This window comes from Puma concolor, chromosome E2 (assembly GCF_028749965.1).
Source record: "Puma concolor isolate L17-30 chromosome E2, mPumCon1.1.hap2, whole genome shotgun sequence".
Taxonomy (NCBI): Eukaryota; Metazoa; Chordata; class Mammalia; order Carnivora; family Felidae; genus Puma; species Puma concolor.
Genome location: NC_141681.1, coordinates 46,514,441 through 46,539,595, shown reverse-complemented (window position 1 = coordinate 46,539,595; position 25,155 = coordinate 46,514,441). Strand labels below are relative to the sequence as shown.

General features: G+C 38.9%; 2 long non-coding RNA genes across 2 annotated transcripts; both read left to right on the top strand.

Annotated features, from left to right (window-relative positions):
* Nucleotides 1–4,690: 4,690 nt before the first annotated feature.
* Nucleotides 4,691–24,465, top strand: LOC147573576 (uncharacterized). Its single transcript, XR_015245162.1, has 2 exons — nt 4,691–6,098; nt 23,971–24,465. It is a non-coding gene; the product is annotated as an uncharacterized LOC147573576 (long non-coding RNA).
* LOC147573577 (uncharacterized) lies at nt 6,463–9,537 on the top strand. Its single transcript, XR_015245172.1, has 2 exons — nt 6,463–6,817; nt 7,083–9,537. It is a non-coding gene; the product is annotated as an uncharacterized LOC147573577 (long non-coding RNA).
* Nucleotides 24,466–25,155: the final 690 nt, after the last annotated feature.

Genomic DNA, 25,155 nt, shown 5'->3' with positions numbered 1-25,155 from the left:
TGGTAATTGGTCTGTTCAAATTTTCAATTTCTTCCTGCTCCAATTTTGGGAGGTTATATGTTTCTAGGACCTTATCTATTTCTTCTAGATTGTCCAATTTGTTGGCATATAATTGTTCATAATATTCTCTTGTAATTGTTTGTATTTCTATAGTGTTGGTTGTTATTCCTCCTTTTTCATTAGTGATTTTTCATTCCCCCTCTCTCTTTTTTTTAATGTGTCTGGCCAAAGGTTTATTAATTTTGTTGATCTTTTCAAAGAACTAGCTCCTGGTTTCATTGATCTGTTCTATTGTTTTTTAAATTTCTAAATCATTTATTTCTGCTTTAATCTTCATTATTTTCTTCCTTCTGCTAGTTTTGGGTTTTGATCTTTTCTAGCTCCTTGAGGTGTAAGGTTAGATTGTTTATTTGAGATTTTTTCTTGCTTCTTGAGGGAGACCTATATTGCTATAAACTTTGCACTTAGAACTGCTTTTTGCTGAAGCCCAAATATTTTGGACCATTGTATTTTCATTTTCAAGTTCCAAAATGTGGAAATGAGTAGCAGTGAAAACACTAAATGCTAAATTGTAGGACACAACTTATATAGTAGAGGGAAATGCAGCAGGGGCACCTGGGTGGCTCAATCAGTTAAGGGATTGACTTTGGCTCTGGTCATGATCTCACTGTTCCCAAGCTGTTCGAGCCCTGTGTTGGGCTCTGTGCTGACAGCTCAGAGCCTGAAGCCTGTTTCAGATTTTGTGTTTCCCTCTCTCTCTGCCCCTCCTGCTCGTGTTCTGTCTCTGTCTCTGTCTCTCTCAAAAATAAACATTAAAAAAAATTTTTTTAAAGAAAAACAAAAAAATCTAAATCTACAACTCAAAAATGTAGGGACAGAGCACACTCAAACAAAGAATTAAGTTATAAACATAAAGGGCAGAAATCAATAGAGAATTAGAAGAAATAAGAGAAAGGAATAGCAAACCAAGAGATAGGTTTTTAAAAGATCAATGATCAATAAGTTATATAAACCTCTGTCAACGATGATAAAAAGTACAAAGATGCAAATAAGAAAATGAGTAAGATGGGAATGCAAACTGGTGCAGCCACTCTGGAAAACAGTATGGAAAGTCCTTAAAAAATTAAAAATAGAACTACCCTATGACCCAGCAATTGCACTACTAGGTATTTATCCAAGGGATATAGGTATGCTGTTTCAAAGGGGCACATGCACCCCAATGTTTATAGTAGCACTATCAACAATAGCCAAAGTATGGAAAGAGCACAAATGTCCATTGATGGATGAATGGATAAAAAGATGTGGTATATATATATAATGGAGTATTACTCGGCAATCAAAAAGAATGAAATCTTGCCATTTGCAACTATGTGGATGGGACTAGAGGGTATTATGCTAAGCGAAATTAGGGAAAGACAAATATCATATGACTTCACTCATATGAGGACTTTAAGATACAAAACAGATGAACATAAAGGAAGGGAAGCAAAAATAATATAAAAACAGGAAGGGGGACAAAACATAAGAGACTCTTAAATATGGAGAACAAACAGAGGGTTGCTGGGGGGGGTGGTTGTGGGAGGGGGGATGGGCTAAATGGGTAAGAGACATTAAAGAATCTACTCCTGATGTAATTGTTGCACTATATGCTAACTAACTTGGATATAAATTTAAAAATAAATAAATTATTAAAAAAAGAAAATTAATAAGAAACCAAATGAAGTTAGAAGAATAATAAAAGAATCTTATGAATGACTATTTACAAATTTTATACCTTAGACAAATGAATATATTTCTAAAAAAATACCAAAATTGGCATAAGAAACAGAAAATTTGAATAAACCTGATAAGTTGAAATGGTATACAAACAGTTCCTCAAAGGAAAACACCTTAAGCCCAGATAGATTTACAAGTAAATTTTAACCAAACTTTTATGAATGCAGTTGTTTACATATTTGATAGGAGACAAACAAGGTAAGAAACAACATTTGATAGAGTCCAAATGACTTAGAAGTATATGAAGATATGCTCCAACTCACCAGTAGTCAATAATAATGCAAACTAAACAAACAAACAAAAACAACCAAGGAAGATATTATCAAGTTTTACCAGGACATAGAAAAAGGTGTTGCTGGTGAGAATGTAAACAGATGCAGCCACTATAGAAAGTAAGCTGGTTGTACCTACAAAAATTGTGTTGAAAAAAACAAAAACAAAAACAAAAACAAAAAAACAAAAAAGCAGATGCAATACTCCTGGGTAAATATTCTAAACTAGTTCAGATCTGCAAGGGGATACACTCTGGAACGTTCTTTGTTGCAGCCAGGAGTTGTATCCTTCACTTCAGCCAGAAAAGAATAAATAAAACGTAATAGATATATACTATTAACTACTATGCAAGTGTTAGAAGTGATGAATGGCATTAGGTGACTGTCCATAGAGGAACATGATATATCTAAAAACAGTGCTGAGTAAATGGATGTCAAAAGAAAGCCAGGATAGCATTATTTATATTGGACAAAATAGAATTTAAAACAAAGACTATATGTAACAAGAGACAAAGAAGGACACTATATAATCATAAAGGGGACGATCCAATAAGAAGATACAAAAATTGTAAATAATTATGCACCCAATATGAGCGCACCCAAATACATAAGACAAATAATAACAAACATAAAGGAAATAATTGATAGTAATACAATAATGGTAGGGGACTTTGACATCCCACTTACATCAATGGACATATCATCTAAACAGAAAATCAAAAAGGAAACCATGGCTTTGAATGATACACTAGACCAGATGGATCTACATATATATTCAGAACATTCCATCCTAAAACAGCAGAATACACATTCTTGTCAAATGCACATGGAATATTGTCCAGAATATATCACATATTATGCACAAAACATTCTCAAAAAATTTAAAGCATTGAAGTCAAACCATGCATCTTTTCTAACCACAGCGCTATGAAACTAAAAATCAACTACGAGAAAAAATGTGGAAGGAGCACAGATACATGGAGGTTAAAAAAAAAAAAAAGGAACACATAAAGTGTGATCTATTTGGGATATTCCATATAGATGGAATCATATAATATGTGACCTTCTGTATCTGACTTTGTTAGCATAATGGCTTGCAGGTTCGTTCATGTAAGCCTTATCTGTTACTTCTGTACTCCTTTTTTATGGTTGAATAATACTCCACTGTATGTATATGCCACATTTTGTTTATCTGTTAATATTTTGGTAGAGATTTGGGATAGTTACACCTTTAGGCTATTGTGAATAGTGTAGTGCTGCTATGAACATGCATGTACATGTTCAGTTCTTTGGGATATATACCTAGGAGAACTGTTGGCTCATATGGTTATTCTGTGCTTAATTTTTTGGAGGACCTGCTAACTGTTTTTCTACAGTGGCTGAAGCATTTTGCATTCCCAGCAGCACTGTACAAGGTTTCCATCTTCTCCATACCCTAACACATATTTTCCTTTTTAAAATTATAGCCATAGTAATGGATGTGAAGTGGTACCTCATGTGGTTTTGATTTGCATTTCCCTAATGACTGATGATGTTAAACAACTTTTCCTGTATATCTTTTTTGGAGAAATGTCTTTTCAAGTCCTTTGCCCAAATTTTAACTGGGTCATTTATCTTTTTTGTTGTTGGGTCATAAAGAGTTCTTTATATATATTGGATTCTAGATCCTATCGTCTGTAAAAGATTTGCAAAGATTTTCTCCCATTCTGTACGTTATCTTTTCATTTTCTTGATGATGTCCATTAGTGCACAGTAGTTTTAAATTTTTATCAAGCCAAATTTACTTGAACAATGAGATGTAAGCAAAGGGGATGATTGTCATTTCTGTGCCTGCTTTCTCTGACCTTCCTCTGCCCTACTGGCTGGGAGATACTGAGAATTTTAACATTCCCTTTTGCCCCAAAGATGGAAATTACTTGGTTAGGAAAAGCAGAGCAATTCCACCAGTCGTGGACTGCTCTTACCTAGACTCTCATATGAGGGAGGAAGAAAATATATATTTAAGCATCCAACTCTTGATTTCTGCTCAGGTCATGATCTTATGGTTTGTGAGTTATGATGGTGCGGAGCCTGCTTGGGATTCTTTCCCTCTCCCTCTCTCTCTGCCCCTCGCCTGGTTGTGTTTTCTCTTTCTCAAAAATAAATAAACTTTGGGGGCACCTGCGTGGCTCAGTCGGTTGGGCATCAGACTTCGGCTTAGGTCATGATCTCACGGTTTGTGAGTTCGAGCCGTGCGATGGGCTCTGTGCTGACAGTTCAGAGCCTGGAGACTGCTTTGGATTCTGTGTCTCCCTCTCTCTCTGCCCCTCCCCCACTCGTACGGGTTCTCTCTCTCTCTCTCTTTCAAAAGTAAACATTAAAAAAATAAATAAACTTAAAAAATATATCATATGTATTATATGATATATATTTGTTAGATCACTGTGTTTTGGAGTCTTTGTTATATCAGCTTAATCTAGACCCTAGCTTATACTGCCTCAGTGTGCCATACAAATATTCATTTTGTTTCTGTTTGTGCTGTGATGAAGGTTGGGAATCACCATGACCTGGACCATTTCTTCTTTGTCCCTTTTGCTAACTCCTCCTCCCCAGTGTCATCAAGGGGGAAATCCTTTCCCTCCTACCCATTCAGGTATGTAGCTTATTCTGGTCCCAAGATAGAGATTGGATACCCCCAATTCTTGCAGAAAAATTGGGCATATGGGGGTGTTGACCATTACCTTGCTTTGGGTAGCACCTGGAGTAAAGCTTGGCGAGCCTCAATGCTGGAAGTCCCTAGGATGTCCCCATCCACAATCCCCCCCAGGAGCCCAGCACCCGTGAAAGACTGTACCTGCATCATGAGTTGCCCTGGCATAGTGTTTCCTCATGGGTTCCTTTCCTATCTGGGAGACAGTAGTTCTGCCTCCTCCAAGAAAGACAGTTTCCTTGTTGTTTCCGCAGCTCTCACAAGTCTTTCTTCTGCTCTGCCCGGTCTGAGTCGAACAGTGACACCAGGAAAACCAAGCCTCCCAAAGTTTATCTCCATGCTTCTGAGCTAGGTCATAAGGCAAGAAGCTGCCAAAATTAATATGAACTTCGGGCTCCTTGGCTTACTGGTACCTTTGGACGAGCCCCACTAGAGCGCTCCTCTCCCAGGAGGAGGCTCATACTTCCAGGGCTTCTTGACAACAGCACCTGGGGGCTGCGCTGGTGGGCAGGGGTCCATAGAACTGTCCTTCCTCCACCCTTCAGAGTTGATTCCTTTCCACCTCTGACTTCGGTGCCCTTCATCTGCCCCCCGCCAGTACCCCTTCTCTTGGGCAAGAACCCCACTTGAGGCCCTAGCCCTAGCTTGGCTGGCTGGAACCGGAAGCCGAGGGGATTTGGCTCTGGGGCGCACCAGTGCCCGCCAGTTGTGCGGGTTAGATCACTCGGAGCACCTGCTTCTCCCTCCTGAACTACGAGCCCCAACGTCCTTCGAGACGGATCGTTTCCAGCCTTCCCCCAACTACATTTCCCAGAGTCCACCGGGGCCCTTTTGGGCCCTCTGAAGCGCGTGGCAGCCTGCGTGCCTGGCCTTTCTTTAAGGTGAGAGGAGGGGGCGGGGTGTGTGTGTTTCTGTATGATTTTCGCAAAGGCGTTGGGCGCTGCTTCTCTCCTGCTGCACGTGAGGTGGTGCGGCCTCCCGCCCCTCTTCCTCCCTCCCACTCCCCGTCAGGAAAAAAAGCTGTGAACTCAAACTCCCAGAGCCTAGGGCAAGTTCTGTGGAAGAATGCAGCCGTTTTGACCCGGATGCAGGCCCTCTTTGGTGTTGGAGTGACTCAAAACCAGACTTTTGGGGTTTTTTTTGCGGGGGGGGGGGGGGGGGGCGTGAAGAATCTTAATGTGTATCAGGGGCCAGAGAAGGAAGCGGAATGAGTTTGAAATCATGCATGTTTGGAAGCTGCGAGACAGGTGTGGAGTCTTCTGTCTCCTTTTTCTTCCTCCAGACTTCTAGAACTCTAGTCCTAACAAGAGGAGCCTGAGGGAAGAAGTTTGCACTGCTTAAAGCCTTAAAGTCTTGGCCAGGTGAGTTGTATCTTCCCTCTTTCTTCAAACACCGTCTTATTTTTCATGACTTATGCTCCATATTTTGTCTAAAGGTTGCTATCCTGACAGGCTTCTCTGGGCAGTTGGTCTTCAGTCCTCTCACTACAGTGGGTGAGAGGGCTAAAGATATGCTCACAATTAGCCCACTCCCCACTCTGATTGTTCCTTCCCTCCCCACCCTGTCTTCATGTAACTCGGAAATTATTCCACACATCCAGGGAACTCGGTGCTCTGCACAGCTCTGATGGTGCAGAAATACATACCCTGGAGAGAATTAGCTTTGCAACTTGTGGGGTCATCTGGAGTATTTACCAGCCTATGAAAGCACAGGCACTACCCAGCCAGAAAGACACAGGTCCCGGATGAAGCAAGGCCTTGGAAGCCGCCTGCTAGATCTGATGTTAACCTTTAGTTTCAAGATTGGGGAAATTGGGGAAGGGGATTTGAATAGCTCAGTTTGGAGGGTGGTTGGTGCAGCAGCTGTTTACCAACCATTTTATCAATCTGTAAGGCTCTAAGACTGACACATTCTCATTGCATTTTAACATTTCTGAAGTTGGGATGCTTGTTTTTCAGTCAATTCAGTTTAATGAAATAACAGGAACCTTGCCAGCATCACGCATTGCAGTTTTTAAAGCCACAAAGGAGATAGTCCTGACACCTGACAGGGGCCACCTGCTTTAGGAGGGATTTAAAAGGTTTGTGATTTGGGGCGCCTGGGTGGCGCAGTCGGTTAAGCGTCCGACTTCAGCCAGGTCATGATCTCGCGGTCCGTGAGTTCGAGCCCCGCGTCAGGCTCTGGGCTGATGGCTCAGAGCCTGGAGCCTGTTTCCGATTCTGTCTCTTTCTCTCTCTCTCTCTCTCTCTCTCTCTCTGTGCCCCTCCCCCGTTCATGCTCTGTCTCTCTCTGTCCCAAAAATAAATAAAAAACATTGAAAAAAAAATTAAAAAAAAAAATAAAAGGTTTGTGATTGAGGCCTTTAGCACAGATGTGGGTCAACAGGTAAGTTTGGGCAGAGAATTGATGGGAGATGAAGCACAGAGTTCATTATTATTTCTGAAGGGTCCGGTTAAAGTTGAAGGTTTGGGCAGTGAACATGTATGTGCAACTCTGGGTCAGCCTCCCCAGTTCGTCAGGGTGTGGTGGTGTCCAGTGGACAGTTACCAGTCACAAGTAAGGAGATGATCTCCTTAACCTGAAGTTTGGGGACTCCCTAGACAAGTTCCTGGAGGCCCATGAACTCTCGATGTATGCACAGTGAGTTGTATATATTGCATGTTGGGGCCTAGCTGTATTTTTCTAGGCACCAGGTCTGAAATTTGGCTTAGATTCCTAAAGAGATATATAATTCCTGTCTTAGTTCAGGCTCCTATAACAGAATACCATAAACTGGGTGACTTACATAACATTCATTTCTCACAGTTCTGGAGTCTAGAAGCCAGATTCAGAGTGTTAGCATGGTTGGGTTCTGGTAGGGACCCTATTCCAGGCTGCAGACTGGCAACTTCTTATATCCTCACATCGCCCAAAGAATCCCTTTGGGCGCTCTGGTCCCTTTTTTGTCTTATATAAAGCACCCCCCCCCCATTCATGAGGGCTTTATCCCCAAGGCCTAATTGCCTCCGAAAAGCCCCACCTCCAAATACCATCATATTGGGTATTAGATTTCAACATGTGAATTTTGGGAAGATGTGTTCAGTCCATAACAACCCCCAAAGTGTTAAGTACCCCTAGACTATACTGTAAGAACTGGCAAGGGTGTTTGCAATAATCTTGCCCTAAATTGGTATATAACAGTGAATGTATAGCTAAGTAATTTATACATACCGTAAACATGTAGCTAAGTAATTTGTACATACCATAGAACTTTGTACAGCCATAAATCATATTTGATTGTTCACAATTACAGCTGAATATAGACTGGATATTAGGTGATGTGAAGACTTATTGTTAATTTTGTTAGTGTGGTGCCATTTTGTGAGATGCTATTTTTTAGAGATGTAACCTTAAACTATTTAGAGCTGAAATGTAGTCATATCTAATTTAAAGTAGTTTAGCAATATACATAAATAAAATATGGCACTATGTGAACAATCGTTAAATATAAGTGATGATTATGAGCCTGTTCATTGCTTTCCTTTGTATATTAGAAAAATTTCACAATAAAACCATTTGTAAAAATTATTTAAAAAAGATTTTATTTTTTAAAATTTTGTTTCATTTATTTATTATTAAATTTACATTCAAGTCAGTTATCATACAGTGCAGCAATGACTTTAGGAATAGATTCCCTAATGCCCCTCACCCATTTAGCCCATCCCCCCTCCCACAACCCCTCCAGCAACCCTCTGGTTGTTCTTCACATTCAAGAGTCTCCTATGTTTTGTCTCTGTCCCTGTTTTTATATTATTTTTGCTTCCCTTCCCTTATATTCGTCTCTTTTGTATCTTAAAGTCCTCATATGAGTGAAGTCATATATTTGTCTTTCTCTGACTAATTTCGCTTAGCATAATACCCTCTAGTCCCACCCACGTAGTTGCAAATGGCAAGATTTCATTCTTTTTGATTGCTGAGTAATACTCCATTGTATATATATACCACATCTTTTTTTTAATGTTTTTTTTAATTTATTTTTGAGACAGAGACAGAGCATGAGCAGAGGAGGGGCAGAGAGAGGGGGAGACACAGAATCAGAAGCAGGCTTCAGGTTCTGAGCTGTCAGCGCAGAGCCTGATGCGGGGCTCGAACTCACAGGCTGTGAGATCATGACCTGAGCTGAAGTCGGACGCTTAACTGACTGAGCCACCCAGGCGCCCCGACATCTTCTTTATCCATTCATCCATCGATGGACATTTGGGCTCTTTCCATACTTTGGCTATTGTTGATAGTGCTACTATAAACACTGGAGTGCATATGCCCCTTTGAAACAGCATACCTGTATTCCTTGGATAAATACCTAATAGTGTAATTGCTGGGTCTTAGGGTAGTTCTATGTTTAACTTTTTTGAGGAGCCTCCATACTGTTTTCCAGAGTGGCTGCACCAGTTTGCCTTCCTACCAGCAGTGCAAAAGAGATTCTCTCTTTCTGCATCCTCACCAACATCTGTTGTTGTCAGAGTTGTTAATGTTAGCCATTCTGACCTGTGTGTATCTCATTGTAGTTTTGATTTGTATTTCCCTGATGATGAGTGAGGTTGAGCATTTTTTCATGTGTTGGTTGACCATCTGGATGTCTTCTTTGGAGAAGTATCTATTCATGTCTTTTGCCCATTTCTTCACTGGATTATTTGTTTCTTGGGTATTGAGTTGATAAGTTCTTTATAGATTTTGGATACTAACCCTTTATCTGATATGTTGTTTGCGAATATCTTCTCCCATTCCATTGGTTGCCTTTTAGTTTTGCTGATTGTTTCCTTCACTGTGCATAAGTCTTTTATTTTGATGAGGTCCCAATGGTTCATTTTTGCTTTTGTTTCCCTTGCCTCTGGAAACGTGTTGAGTAAGAAGTTGCTGCGGCCAAGGTCAAAGAGGTTTTTGCCTGCTTTCTTCTCGAGGATTTTGATGGCTTCCTGTTTTACATTTAGGTCTTTCATCCATTTTGAGTTTATTTTTGTGTATGGTGTAAGAAAATAGTCCAGGTTCATTTTTCTGCGTGTTTCTGTCCAGTTTTCCTAGCACCACTTGCTGAAAAGATAGTCTTTATTCCATTGGATATTCTTTCCTTCTTTGTCAAAGATTAGTTGGCCATATGTTTATGGGTCCATTTCTGGGTTTTTTATTCTGTTCCATTGATCTGAGTGTCTGTTCTTGTGACAGTACCATACTGTCTTGATGATGACAGCTTTGTAGTACAGCTTGAAGTCTGGGATTGTGATGCCTCCAGCTTTGGTTTTATTTTTCAAGATTGCTTTGGCTATTCAGGGTCTTTTCTGGCTCCATACAAATTTTAGGATTGTTTGTTCTAGTTCTTTGAAGAATGTGGTGTTATTTTGCTAGGTATTATATTGAATATGTAGATTGCCTTGGGTAGTATTGACAATATTTGTTCTTTCTATCCAGGAGCATAGAATATTTTTCCATTTTTTGGTATCTTTTTCAATTTCTTTCATAAGCTTTCTACAGTTTTCAGCATATAGATTTTTCACCTCTTTGGTTAGATTTATTCCTAGGTATTTTATGGTTTTGGGGCAATTGCAAATGGGATAAATTCATTGATTTCTCTTTCTGTTGCTTCATTATTGGTGTATAGGAATGCAACTGATTTCTGTGCATTGATTTTATATCCTGCCACTTTGCTGAATTCATGGATCAGTTCTAGCAGTTTTTTTGTGGAATCTTTTGGGTTTCCCATATAGAGTATCATGTCATCTGCAAAGAGTGAAAGTTTGACCTCCTCCTGGCTGATTTGGATGCCTTTTATTTCTTTGTGTTGTCTGATTGCTGAGGCTAAGACTTCCAATACTATGTTGAATAACTGTGGCAACAGTGAACATTGCTGTCTTGTTCCTGACCTTAGGGGGAAAGCTCTCAGTTTTTCTCCATTGAGGATGATATTAGCGTTGGGTCTTTCATATATGGCTTTTATGATCTTGAGGTGTGATCCCTCTATCCCTACTTTCTTGAGGGTTTTTATCAAGAAAGGATGCCGTATTTTGTCAAATGCTTTCTCTGCATCTATTGAGACGATCATGTGGTTCTTTTCCTTTCTTTTATTGATGTGATGAATCACATTGATTGTTTTGTGGATATTGAACCAGCCCTACATCCCAGGTATAAATCCCACTTGGTTGTGGTGAATAATTTTTTTAATGTATTGTTGGATCCGGTTCACTAATGTCTTGTTGAGGATTTTTGCATCCATGTTCATCAGGGAAACTGGTTTTCCTTTTTAGTGGGGTCTTTGTCTGGTTTTGGAATCAAGGTAATGCTGGCTTCATAGAAGGAGTTTGGAAGTTTTCCTTCCATTTCTATTTTTTGGAACAGCTTCAAGAGAATAGGTGTTAACTCTTCCTTAAATGTTTGGTAGAATTCCCCTGGAAAGCCATCTGGCCCTTGACTCTTGTTTTTTGGGAGATTTTTGATGACTAATTCGATTTCTTTACTGGTTATGGGTCTGTTCAAAAGTTCTATTTCTTCCTGTTTCAGTTTTGGTAGTTTATATGTTTCTAGGAATTTGTTCATTTCTTCCAGATTGCCCATTTTATTGGTGTTTTTATTTCTGCTGTGTTGTTGTGATCGTCTCTTTCGTTCTTGATTTTATTCATTTGGGTCCTTTCCTTTTTTCTTTTTGATCAAACTGGCTAGCAGTTTACCAATTTTGTTAACTTTTTCAAAGAACCAGCTTCTGGTTTCATTGATGTGTTTTACTGTTTTCTTGACTTCGATAGCATTGATTTCTGCTTTAATCTTCATTATTTCCTGTTCTGCTAGTTTGGGGTTTTATTTGCTGTTCTTTTCCCAGCTCTTTAAGGTGTAAGCTTAGGTTGTGTATCTGAAACCTTTTTTCCTTCTTTAGGAAGGCCTGGATTGCTATATACTTCCCTCTTATGACTGCCTTTGCTGCATCCCAGAGGTTGTGGGCTGTGGTGTTATCATTTTCATTGGCTTCCATGTATTTTTTAATTTCTTCTTTAACTTCTTGGTTAGCCCATTCATTCTTTAGTAGGATGTTCTTCAGTCTCCAAGTATTTGTTATCCTTCTAAATTTTTTCTTGTGGTTGATTTCGAGTTTCACAGCACTGTGGTCTGAAAATATGCAAGGTATGATCTCGATCTTTTTGTACTTGTTGAGGGCTGATTTGTATCCCAGTATGTGATGTATTCTGGAGAATGTTCCATGTGCACTGGAGAAGAATATATATTCTGCTGCTTTAGGATGAAATGATCTGAATATATCTGATAAGTCCATCTGGTCCAGTGTGTAATTCAAAGCTGTTGTTTCCTTATTGATTTTTCTGTTTAGATTATCTGTCCATTGCTGTAAGTGGGGTGTTAAAATCCCTTAATATTATGGTATTATCAATGAGTTTCTTTATTTTTGTAATTAATTGATTTATATATTTGGGTGTTTCACATTTGGAGCATAAATGTTTACAATTGTTAGGTCCTCTTGGTGGATAGAGCCCTTAATTATGATATAATGCCCTTCTTCATCTCTTGTTACAGTCTTTATTTTAAACTCTAGATTGTCTGATGTAAGTATGGCTACTCCAGCTTTCTTATGTCGACCATTAGCATGATAGATGGTTCTCCATCCCCTTACTTTCAATCTGAAGGTGTCTTTAGGTCTAAAGTGGGTTTCTTGTAAACAGCATATAGATGGATCTTGTTTTCTTACCCATTCTGTTATGCTATGTCTTTTGATTGGGGCATTTAGTCCATTGACGTTTAGAGTGAGTACTGAAAGGTATGAGTTTATTGCCATTGTGTTTCTTGTAGAGTTGGAGTTTCTGGTGGTGTTCTCTGGTCCTTTCTAGTCTTTGTTGCTTTTGGTCTCCCCCCCCCCCACCATCTTTTCTCCCCTCAGAGAATCCCCCCTTAAAATTTCTTGCAGGGCTGGGTCAGTGGTCACAAACTCCTTTAATTTTTGTTTGGGAAACTTTTTATCTCTCCTTCTGTTTTGAATGATAGCCTTGCTGGATAAAGAATTCTTGGCTGCATATTTTTCCTATTCAGCACATTGAATATATCCTGCCACTCCTTTCTGGCCTGCCAAGTTTCTGTGGATAGGTCTGCTGCAAACCCGATCTGTCTTCCCTTGTAGATTAAGGACTGTTTTTCCCTTGCTGCTTTCATGATTCTCTCCTTGCCTGAGTATTTTGGGAATTTGACTATGATATGCCTTGTTGATGGCCGGTTTTTGTTGAATCTAATGGGAGTCCTCTGTGTTTCCTGGATTTTGATGTCTGTGTCTTTCCCCAGGTTAGGAAAGTTTTCCACTCTGATTTGCTCACATAACCCTTCTACCCCTTTTTCTCTCTCTTCATCTTCTGGGACCCCTATGATTCTGATGTTGTAACTTTTTAATGAGTCACTGATTTCTCTAATTCTTAAATCGTGCTTTTTTGCCTTAGTCTCCCTCTTTTTTTCTGCTTCATTATTCTCCATAAATTTGTCCTCTATATCGCTGATTTGCTGTTCTGTCTCATCCATCCTTGCTGCTGTGGCATCCATCTGAGATGGCAGCTCAGCTACAACATTTTTATTTCATCTTGACTAGCTTTTACTTTTTATCTCCACAGAGAGGGATTCTAATCTGTTTTCAATCCCAGCTAGTATTCTTATTATCATGATTCCAAATTCTGGTTCAGACACCTTGCTTGTATCTGTGTTCATTAAGTCCCTGGCTGTAGTTTCTTCCTACTCTTTCTTTTGGGGTGAATTCCTTCATTTTGTCATTTTGAAGGGAGAAAGAAGTTAATAAGGTAAAAAAATTAAAATTAAAAAATTAAAAACAACACACACACACACACACACACACACACACACACACAAATAAAATAAATGATGCTAGATCCTAGGTGTGTTTTGGTCTGGTTGTTGAAAGGAGCTTGACAGATTAGAGAAAAAGGGGAAAAAAGAAAAAAAAAGTTTGAAAATTTGAAAAAATGAACACAATGAAATAGAATAAAATGAAATGATGGAAGTAAAATAGAATTTGAAAAATTTACAAAAAAATAAAAAATATATAGTAGAATTAAGGGAAAACATTTTTAATAAAAATTGAAAATAAAAATAAATTTTTTCTTTCTGTATTCAAGAAAAAAGAAATGAAAAAGAGAAAAAAAAACAAAAAAAAGAATATTGAATAGATGGACCAGCAAACAGACTGAAATACAATTGAAATTATATCATTTTCCCCTACAAGTCAAACTATGAAGCAACTTATAGTCCGTAAACTAAGCAGGCAGAGAAACGTGCAGTGTTCCTGAAGAGCGAGGTTGGCCCAGTTGGGCGGGGCTTAGTGTAATGGCTCCATTCTCCACTAGATAGCACTGCTGAGCTTACTGGGGTGGATGGTTGTGTTGCTTGTAGGTGTGTATGTGTATGCGTGGGAGGGGTGAAAATGGCATCACCCAGCTACCCAGTCTTTAGTATCAGAACTCTGTTCTCCCTGATCAGCAATTGCGCACCCGTCCTTGGTCTCCGGCTTCTGTCACTCCCTGCTTTTACACTGTCACCGAGCCATCAGGTTGCCAGGCGGCACCTCCCTCCTGAGTTTTATCTCAGATGTGGCTGTGTTTCCCAACCCCTCACTTCTGAGAGACTGCGGCTTTGTCCCACTCAGACCTTCTGGGGGAGGGTCTCACTGAGCAATGGCTGGGTGCTGACCACACCCAGGAACGTTTGAGGGACTCTGCTGCTGCCAATGCCCAGAGACTGCAGCTGGGTGCCAGCCCGCCCCAGAAAACATTCACGCGACTGTGTAGCAGCAGCAGCATTTCAGGATTATGGAAAATCATAACACACATCTGGCACCAGGCTTCACCCTTAGTGACCTTGTTCCAGCACCAGCTAATGTGGTTTTCCTCTGGGGTCTGCTGGCACCTTTGCCTATAGGGGGGCCACACAGTTTCTACCAAATGTCCTCCCAGCAGGGGAACCGCCTCTCCCCATGTTGCCTGAGGACTGCCTGGACTTCACTCTGCTCTTGGGGATTCGCCCTTCCTACCAGCACACCTCCAGGTATTGAGCTGCGGAGTTTCAGACTCTCTGCTCCCCCTGTTTATAGAGTCTTAGTGGAATTTAAACCCTCTCCTTTCTCCTTTCTCCCTTTTTAGTTAAGTCCCTGTGGCTGTTTCCACTTTTCCACTTTCTCTCCAGCTGCTTTTTGGGGGAGTGCTTTTCCCATACACTCCTCCAGTCTCTGTCCTCTCGCTGCAAGCAAAAACAACTCCCTGCCCTCTGCGGCTACTCTCTCCCCCAGTTTACCTCTCCATGCCACGTACCTACTGAGATCTGTGGCTCAGGTTTTGTGCAAATTGTTGTGTTAATCCTCAAATCAATTTTCTAGGTGTGCAGGATGGTTTAGTGTTGATCTGACTGTATTTCATGGATGCAAGATGCAACAAAACCTTCTGTGCTGTTCCACCATCTTGGCTTCTCCAAGACTTTATTTTTTAGAACGGTTTTAGGTACAATCCAAAGTTAAGAAGAAGGTACAGAGATTTCCCATATTTATCTTGTCCCAACACGTGCATAGCTTTCCCTATTACTAACATCACCCACCAGAGTGGTACACAGTTGATGAACTTACACTACCACATCATGTCACCCAAGTCCCTGGTTTACATTAGGGTTCACTCTTTGTGTTGTACAGTCGTTGGGTTTGGACAAGTGTATAGTGACATGTATCCATTATTATAGTATCATACAGAGTATTTTCACAGCCCTAAAAATACTCTGTGCATCCCTCACCACCCCTCCCCCCCCAATCTCTGGCAACTACTGATCTTTTTACTGTAGTTTTGTTTTCTCCATAATATCATATGGTTGGAATCATATTGTATATAAACTTTTAAGATTGACTTCTTTCACTTAGTAATATGCATTTAAGCTTCTTGCATGTCTTTTCATGGCTTCTTAATACATTTTTTTAGTGCTGAATGATATTCTGTTGTCTGCATGTACCACAATTTATTTATCCATTTACCTGCTCAAGGATATCTTGGTTATTTCCAAGTTTTGGCAGTTGTGAATGAAGCTGCTATAAACATCTGTGTACAGATTTTTGGGTGGACATAAGTTTTTAGCTCATTGGGTAAATACCAAGGAGTGTGACTGCTTGATCAGATCGTTAAGAGTAAGTTTAGTTTTAGGGCACCTGGGTGGCTCAGTTGGTTAAGCATTTGACTTCAGCTCAGGTCATGATCTCATGGTTCATGAGTTCGAGCCCCGCATCAGGCTCTGTGCTGACCACTCAGAGCCTGGAGCCTGCTTTGGATTCTGTGTCTCCTTCTCTATCTGCCTCTTCCATGTTCACACTCTTTTTCTCTCTCTCAAATATATAAACATTAAGAAATGAAAAAAGAGTATGTTTTGTTTTGTAAGAAACTGCCAAACTTCCAAATGGCTGTACCATTTTGCATTCCCACCATTAATGTATGAGAGCTCCTATTCCACATCCTTTTAGCATTTGTTGTCAGTGTTCTGGATTTTGGCCATTTTAATAGGTGTGTGGTGGTATCTTGTTTTAATTTCATTTCCCTGATGACATGATATGGAGCATCTTTTCATATGCTTATTTATCATCTGTATGCCTTTTTTGGTGAGGTGTCCCGGTCTTTTGCCCATTTTTAAATCAGGTTATTTGTTTTCTTATTGTTGTGTTTTAAGAGGTCTATATATTTTGTTTAACTCCTTTATCAGATATATCTTCTGCAAAAATTTTCTTGCAATCTGTTGCTTTTTTTCTCATTCTCTTGACGTAGGTAGATATTTAAAAAATTCCTACTTTTTGGGGCGCCTGGGTGGCGCAGTCGGTTAAGCATCCGACTTCAGCCAGGTCACGATCTCGCGGTCCGTGAGTTCGAGCCCCGCGTCAGGCTCTGGGCTGATCGCTCGGAGCCTGGAGCCTGTTTCTGATTCTGTGTCTCCCTCTCTCTCTGCCCCTCCCCCGTTCATGCTCTGTCTCTCTCTGTCCCAAAAAATTAAAAAAAAAAAAAAAAGTTGAAAAAATTCCTACTTTTTGAAATAAATCACAGAAAAATTAAACAAAAAATGTCACTAAGAAAAATATTAGCTAATACTCACCACAATGAACCAGAATACTCCAGAAATTAAATTGTATTTAAATAATATTTGTAGTAAAAAAAATTAAAAAAAAATTTTTTTAAATGTTTATTTATTTTTGAGAGACACAGAGAGACAGAGAATGAGCAGGGGAAGGGTAGAGAGAGCAAGGGAGACACAATATGAAGTAGGCTCCAGGCTCCAAGCTGTCAGCACAGAGTCCAATGAGGGACTTGAACCCACGAGCCATGAGATAATGACCTGAGCCAAAGTCGGATGCTTAACCGACTGAGACACCCAGCCTCCCTTATTATTATTATTATTTTAAATTGAAGTGTAGCTGACATATTAGTTTCAGGTGTACAACATAGCGATTTGGCAATAATGTGCATTATGAAATGCCACAATAAGTGGTTACCATCTGTCACCATACAAAGCTATTACAGTATTATTGACTATATTCTCTATACTTTTCATTTTTGTGACTTATAACTGGAAGTTTATACCTCTTTTTTAAAAATATTTTTTAAGTTTTATTTATTTATCCAAGTAATCTCTACCCCCAATGTGGGACTTGAACTCATGACCCCAAGATCAAGAGTTATATGCTCTTCCAACTGAGCCAGACAGGCACCCTGGAAGTTTTTGTATCTCTTAATCTCCTTCACCTATTTTGCCTAGCCCTTTTCCCTTTCTCCTCTGGCAACCACCAGTTGTTCTCTGTATTTATGAGTCTGCTTCTATTTTTTGTTTTGTTTTTAGATTCCACAGATCAGTGAAATAATATGGTATTTGTCTCTGACTTATTTCACTTAGCATGATGTTGCCAAGGTCCATCCATGTTGTTGCAAATGGTTTCTTTTTTTATGGCTAACATTCCTTTGTGTATATATACCACATCTTTTTTTTTTAAGTTTTTATTTAAATTCCAGTTAGTTAACATATGGTGTAATATTAGTTTCAGGTGTACAATTTACTGATTCAACACTTACATACAACAATTTCCCTCGTTAATCCCCATCACCTATTTAAACCCATCCCCCCCACCCACCTCCATTCTGGTAAACATCAGTTCTCTATAGTTAAGAGTCTGTTTCCTGTTTTGCTTCTTTTCACCCCCCCCCCCCTTTGCTCATTTGTTTTATTTCTTAAATTCCATATATGAGTGAAATCGTATGGTATTTGTCTTTCTCTGATGTATTTCACTTAGCGTGATACTCTATAGCTCCATCTATGTTGTTGCAAATGGCAAGATTTCATTCTTTTTTTATGGCAGAGTAGTATCCCATTATATATATACACACACACACACACCACATCTTCTTTATCCATTCATCAGTTGATGGACATTCAGGCTCTTTCCATTATTTGGCTGTTGTTGATAACATTGCTATAAACATTGGGGTGCATGTATCCCTTTGAACTAGTATTTTTTATTCTTTGTATATCACATCTTCTTTATCCATCCATTTATCTATGGACATCTAGGTTGCCTCCATATCCTGGCTATTGTAAATAATGCTGCAATATACATAGTGGTGCATATATCTTTTCAAATTAGTGTTTTTGTTTTCTTCAGTAAATATCCAGAAATGGAATTACTAGGTTGTATGGTATTTTTCTTTTCAAGTTTTTTGAAGAACTGTTTTCCATAGTGACTACACCAGTTTCCATTCCTACCAGCAGTGTACAATGGCTCCTTTGTCTCTACATTCTCACCAGCACTTGTTAAATTTCTTGTCTTTTTGATATTAGCCACTCTGACTGGTATGAGTTAATATCTAATTGTGGTTTTGATTTGCATTTTCATGATGACTAATGATGCTGAGCATGTTTTCATGTGTTTGTTGGCCATCTGTATGTCATTTTTTGGAAAAATGTCTATTTAAGTCTTTTGCCCATTTTTTAATCAGATTTTTTTTTGGTGTTAAACTTCTTTTACCCAGCAAAACTATGTCTAGTTCTTTATTTAACTGCTCCATAACATTGCAACTTTATTTGCCCACTCCCTGAGTGATGGATACTAGATTGCTTCTCTCCCACCATCAAACACCACCCCTTCAACAACACAACAAACAAGACTGATTAAAATTCTTCTATATCTCTCTTACGGAAATGTAAAAATTTCTTTGGGTTATATACCTGGGAATGCAATTGCTGTATCATAGGGCTCACTTGTGCTTCGTTTGACTAAAAACTGCCAGGCCACTTTCCAGAAGAGAAGGGCTGGCAATTCCTGCCAGTAGCATACAGGAGTTCTTCTTTACCACACTACTAATCAACATCTGGCATTTATCTAGCTTTCTAATTCTTCACAATCAGTTAAGTATAATTGGTATCTTGTTTAAGTTTTATTTATCTGACTATTGAAAAGTTCAAATATTGTTTATTTGACTTGTTAACTATTTGGTTTTCCCATTCTATAAATCGACTTCTCATATCTTTTTTTTTTTTTTAACTGGGATATTTATCTTTTTCTTTTTGGTTTGTATAGCTTAGCTGTGTATTCTACTTCATAGACTAGTTGATATTTATGTTAGTGTTAGATGTTACAAATATCTTCTCTTAGACTGTCATTTTTTTCCTGGTAACTTTGGGGTGCTTTGCTTAATAAACATTAATTTATTAGTAAATTAATTATTAATTATTTTTTGTTATTAACTATTAATTATGTAGTAAAAGCCATTAATTCTTTTTTTTTTTTTTTTTTACTTACAATTTCTGCTGTTCTTGGCTCTTGTTTAAGGTCTCCCCAAATTAGGTCACAAAAATATTCTATAAGACTTTCTCCCATTAATTTTATCTTTCACAATTAGGAGTTTATTAACTTTAAAAATATTTAAAAAGTTTTCTAAACTGTTTTCCAAGGTGGTTTACCATTTTATATTCCCAAAAGTATTATATGAGAACTAGTTCCTCCACATCCTTGCCAACACATGGTATGGTCAGTCTTTTTATACACATTATAATAGGTACATAAAGTATCTCATGTGGTTTTAATTTGCATTTCCCTAATAACTGATGATGTTAGAATGTTGAACATGTTGATGTCTATTTGAAATCTGTATATATTCTTTGATCATATCTAAATGTTTTGCCTTTTTTTGTATATACATTAAAAAATTTTAAGTATAGGGGCACCTCAGTGGCTCACTGTCTGACTTTTGATTTCAGCTCATGATCTCACAGTTCATGGGATCGAACCCTGTGCCAGGCTCTGCTTGGGATTGTCTCACTCTCTCTCACCCCCTTTCCCACTTGGATGCTTCCTCTCTCTCTCTCAAAATAAATAAATTAAAAAATTTTTAATCTAAGTGTAGTTGACACATGGTATATTAGTTTAAGGTGTACAATATAGTGCTTCAACAACTATATGTTATGTTATGCTTACCACGAGTGTAGCTACCATCTGCCACCACCCAACGATATTACAATACCATTGACTATATTCCTTCCCAATGCTCTTTTATTCCCGTGACTGATTGATTCCATAATTGGAAGCCTGTTATCTCCTCCTCTCAACATTTTGCCCATCCTCCCTCCCTTTTCCCTTCTGGCAACCATCATTTTGTCCTCAGTATTTATAGATCCGATCCTGCTTTTTGTTTGTTTTGTTTGAAAATTTTTAATGTTTATTTTTGAGAGAGTACATGTGTGAGTGAGGGAGGGACAGAAAGAAAGGCAGACACAGGATCTGAAGTGGGCTTGGTGCTGACAGCAGAGATCCCCTTGTGAGGCTCAAATTCATGATCAGTGAGATCATGATCTGAGCCAAAGTTGGACACTTAACCAACTGAGCCACCCAGGCACCCCATTTGTTTTTTAGATTCTATGTATGAGTGAAATAATATGCTATTTGTCTTTCCCTTGTCTGACTGATTTTACTTAGAATAATATCACTTAGTTCTATGCATGTTATTGCAGATGGCATGATTTCATTCTTTTTATGGCTGGGGAATATTCCATGTGTGCAGGTGTATGTATCTTTATCCATTTATCTTTGATGGATACTTGGGTTGCTTCCATATCTTGGCTATTATAAATAATGCTGCAGTAAACATAAGGGTACATATATCTTCTTGAATTAGTGTTTTGTTTTTGTTGGGTAAATACCCAGTAGTGGAATTACAGGATTGTAAGGCATTTCTATTTTCAATTTTTTGAGGACTCTCCATACTGTTTTCCAGAGTGGCTGTACTAATTTACATTCCCACCAACAGGGCCCAAGGGTTCCTTGTTCTTCAAATGCTTGCCAACAATTGTTAGTTCTTGTCCTTTTTATTTTAGCCATTCTGAAAGGTGTAAGGTGATATCTTATTGTGGTTTTGATTTGCATTTCCCTGATGATTAGTAATACTGAACATCTTTTCATGTGTCTGTTGGCCATCTGTATTACCTTCTTTGGAAAAATGTCTATTCAGGTCCTCTGCCCATTGTAATTGGATTATTTGTATTTTCAGTTTGGATTAAGTTCTTTATATATTTTGGATATTAACCCCATATCATATATATCATTACAAATATCTTCTCCCATTCAGTAAGTTGCCTTTTTGTTTTGTTGGTTTTCTTCACTGTGCAAAAGCTTTTTATTTTGATATGCTCCCAATAGTTTTTCTGTTTACCTTGCCTTACGAGACATATCTAGAAAAATGTTGCTATGGTCGATGTCAGAGAAATTATTGCCTGTGTTCTCTTCCAGGAGTTTTGTGGTTTCAGTTCTCGTATTTAGGTCTTTAATCCATTTTGATCCTTTTATGTATGGTATATAAAACTTGTCTGATTTTTTTGCAGGTAGCTGTCTAGTTTTCCCAGCACATTAAAAAAATTTTTTTCATCATTATAAGTGAACTCTTTAATCCCCATCAACTATTTCACCCATCATCCCACCCACCCCCTCTCTGGTAACCATCAGTTTGTTCTCTATAGTTGAGTCTATTTATTGGTTTGTCTTTTTTTTCATTGCTTCGTTTCTTAAATTCCACATATGAGTGAAATCATACGGTATTTGTCTTTCTCTATTTCACTTAGCATTATACTCTCTAGCTCCATCTGTGTTATTGCAAATGGCAAGATTTCATTCTTTTTTATGGCTTAATGGTATTCTATTGTAGATATATCACATTTTCTTTATCCATTCACCTATTGATGGACACTTGGGCTGCTTTCATAATTTGGCTATTGTAAATACTGCTCTAAACATGGGTGCATGTATCTCATTGAATTAGTGTTTTTGTACTTTTTTTTTGGTAAATACCCAGTAGTGTGATTACTGGATTGTAGGGTAGTTCTATATTTAATTTTTTGAGGAACCTCCATACTGTCTTCCACAGTGGCTCCACCAATTTGCATTCCCATCAATAATGTATGAATGTTCCTTTTTCTCTACATCCTCTCCAACACCTTGTTGTTTCTTGTATTATTGATTTTAGTCATTCTGACAGGTTCAAGGGGGATATTTTATTGTAGTTTTGATTTGCATTGCCCTGATGGTAAGTGATGTTATTTTTTCGTGTGTCTGTTGGCCATATGTATATCTTATTTGGAGAAACGTCTGTTCATGTTTTCTGCCCATTTTTTAGTGGATTATCTGTGTTTTGGGTGTTGAGTTGTATCAGTTCTTTTTTAATTTTTTAAGTTTGTTTATTTAGAGAGTAGCCATCCAGATGCTCCCCTTAGTTGCTCTTTTAAATTGTGGCTTTCTTGGGGCACCTGGGTGGCTCAGTCAGTTAAGAATCCAACTCTTGGGGCGCCTGGGTGGCGCAGTCGGTTAAGCGTCCGACTTCAGCCAGGTCACGATCTCGCGGTCCGTGAGTTCGAGCCCCGCATCAGGCTCTGGGCTGATGGCTCAGAGCCTGGAGCCTGTTTCCCATTCTGTGTCTCCCTCTCTCTCTGCCCCTCCCCTGTTCATGCTCTGTCTCTCTCTGTCCCAAAAATAAATAAACGTTGAAAAAAAATTAAAAAAAAAAAAAAAAAAGAATCCAACTCTTGATTTCAACTCAGGGTCATGATCTCACAGTTTGTGAGTTTGAACCCTGCATCATGCTATGCACATTAACAGTGTGGAGTCTGCTTGGGATTCTCTCTTCTCTCTCTCAATTAATTAAACTTTAAAAAAATAAAAATAAATTTTGGCTTTTTTTCCATGCCCCAGCGTATCTGGGGTTGGTGTAAGCTAGGAACGTGGGGCTCAGTGAGGTGACAGGCCAGCTACATATCTGGACCCTGCTGCAGTCTGCACTCTCAAGGTGGAAGAGTAGTATAAACCATAGTGCTCACCAACCCCTCTAACCTGGAGAGAGTTAAAGTCACTTTCTACTGTTCAGTGGGTTCTAGGGCTGGATCTTTTATGTATTAATTGCTCTTTTAAGCCATGGCTTTTTATTTGTGCCCCAGGGCAGATGAATTTGCTTCTGGCCCCCTGTACTATCCCTCCGCACTGCAGTTTACTTGTTTGGACATTACCATGTCGCAATCTCTCATGCTATTCTCTGTTGTTTTAGCTTCTGTTTTGCAGAAGCTATTCAGTTATCCATCAGTTTTTCAGGAGGAAATGATCTCTAAATAGGTATTGATTCTGGTCTGTCTGGGGAGTGAGTTCAATGTCTTCCTACATCACCATCTTGGATTGGAGTTTCATGCATTAAATATGTTTAAGTACCTATTTACATCAACAGTGGCAGAAGATATATTCCCAGGCAGGGATAATTACCAAAAAATTGCCGAATTAATCATATAGACCATCCTTATGACAAATAGGAGTTTTATTGAGTCTTAAGGACAAAACATTGTATAGTAACTATACTGTGGTGCCAACTAGATATGAAATTGATTCCTTGCTATGCCATTTTCTCCATGTCCTTGGGAAAAACTTATATCTCTAAGCCTCAATTTCCTTATCTGTAAAATGGGGTAGCTGTGAGAATCAAACTGGAAAAAGACCTAAGCAAACTGTACCAAGAATTGGTAGCAATTATTATTAAAGACAGGATGCACAGTATTTGGGTATAGGGGGTGAGTAGGGATTCTTGGTGAAAAGTGAGTTATTCTTCAGAGTAAAATCATTTGACTAGAAGGTTATTTAATAAGTTATATTTAATAATGTGGTTATGTGTATTCCAGATGGCATGCAGCCTCAATTGCCTCATCCAGAACATTCTCAGACTTACTGACCTACAAGAGTGGCAGGCAGTGTTCTCTCCCCTGAGCCTTCAACACATGGTTGCTTACAGGGTACCTGGAAGGTGAAGGTAAGCCTTGATGATGGAGGCTTTAGCCATATCAGAGGCTCAAATATTCTGACTTCCTAGAGGCTATCCTTACTTTTCCTTTCCCCTTCACACTCCAAGGAGCATCACTGAGGTAGCACTTTTTTCTCTTATCCTGGGGAGACAGGATATTATTTCTTTTTCACCCCTAACTTTCCTGTATCTCTGTCTTTAATGCAGGGCTTGTCCTTCCACTGGTACAGATATAGGACACTCCACATCCTGCCCTTCCCACGCACAAAATGTCAAACCTATCCTTGACATTTCTTTGTCATTTGCTTGCTCTGGAAGCAACTCTCTTAGAATCAACAAGGTATAATGATGGATTAAAAATGAGCCAGGAATCATTTGACATTTTTCTCATTGTGAAGAGATCTCCAATTCTGCCTCTTGAATCTGGGATGTTCTTAATGGTTTGCTTGACCAGTAGATTATGGCAGAAGTAATACTCTGTGATTTCTGAAGCTAGGTTATAAGAAGCCTATAGCTTCTGCCTAGTTGTCTTGGAACGCTCAATCTTGGGATGCTCCACATGGGAACCGAACCACCATTAAAAAAAAAAAAAAAAAGCCAAAACCCCCCTGGGGTCGTATGTGAGTGTTGTCAAATGCACCAGTTGAGGTAATCAACCACTGGCATTAACTGCCATCCATATAAGTGAGCCATAGTGAGTGTCCCAGATTATATGAAACTACACATTGAAGAAGCTCAATGAACTCTAAGGTAGATAATCTCAGAGGTCCATGCTGAGACACAGTATAATTGTTGGAATACAAAGAGAATATCTTGAAAGCAGCGAGAGGAGAGACTTGTCACAGACAAAGGATCGCCAATAAAATTAATAGCTGATTTCTCATGAGAAACCCATCTGGCCCAGAAGGCAATGGGATAAAAAATTAAAGTGCTGGGGGGAAAAAGCACTTTCAACCAAGTCTCTGTTGGCAAAACTGCCCTTCAAAAATGAAGGAAAAACTAAGATAAACAAAAGGCAAGAATTGGCCTCTACTAGACCTCCCTGCAAGAAATGCTAAAGGGAGTT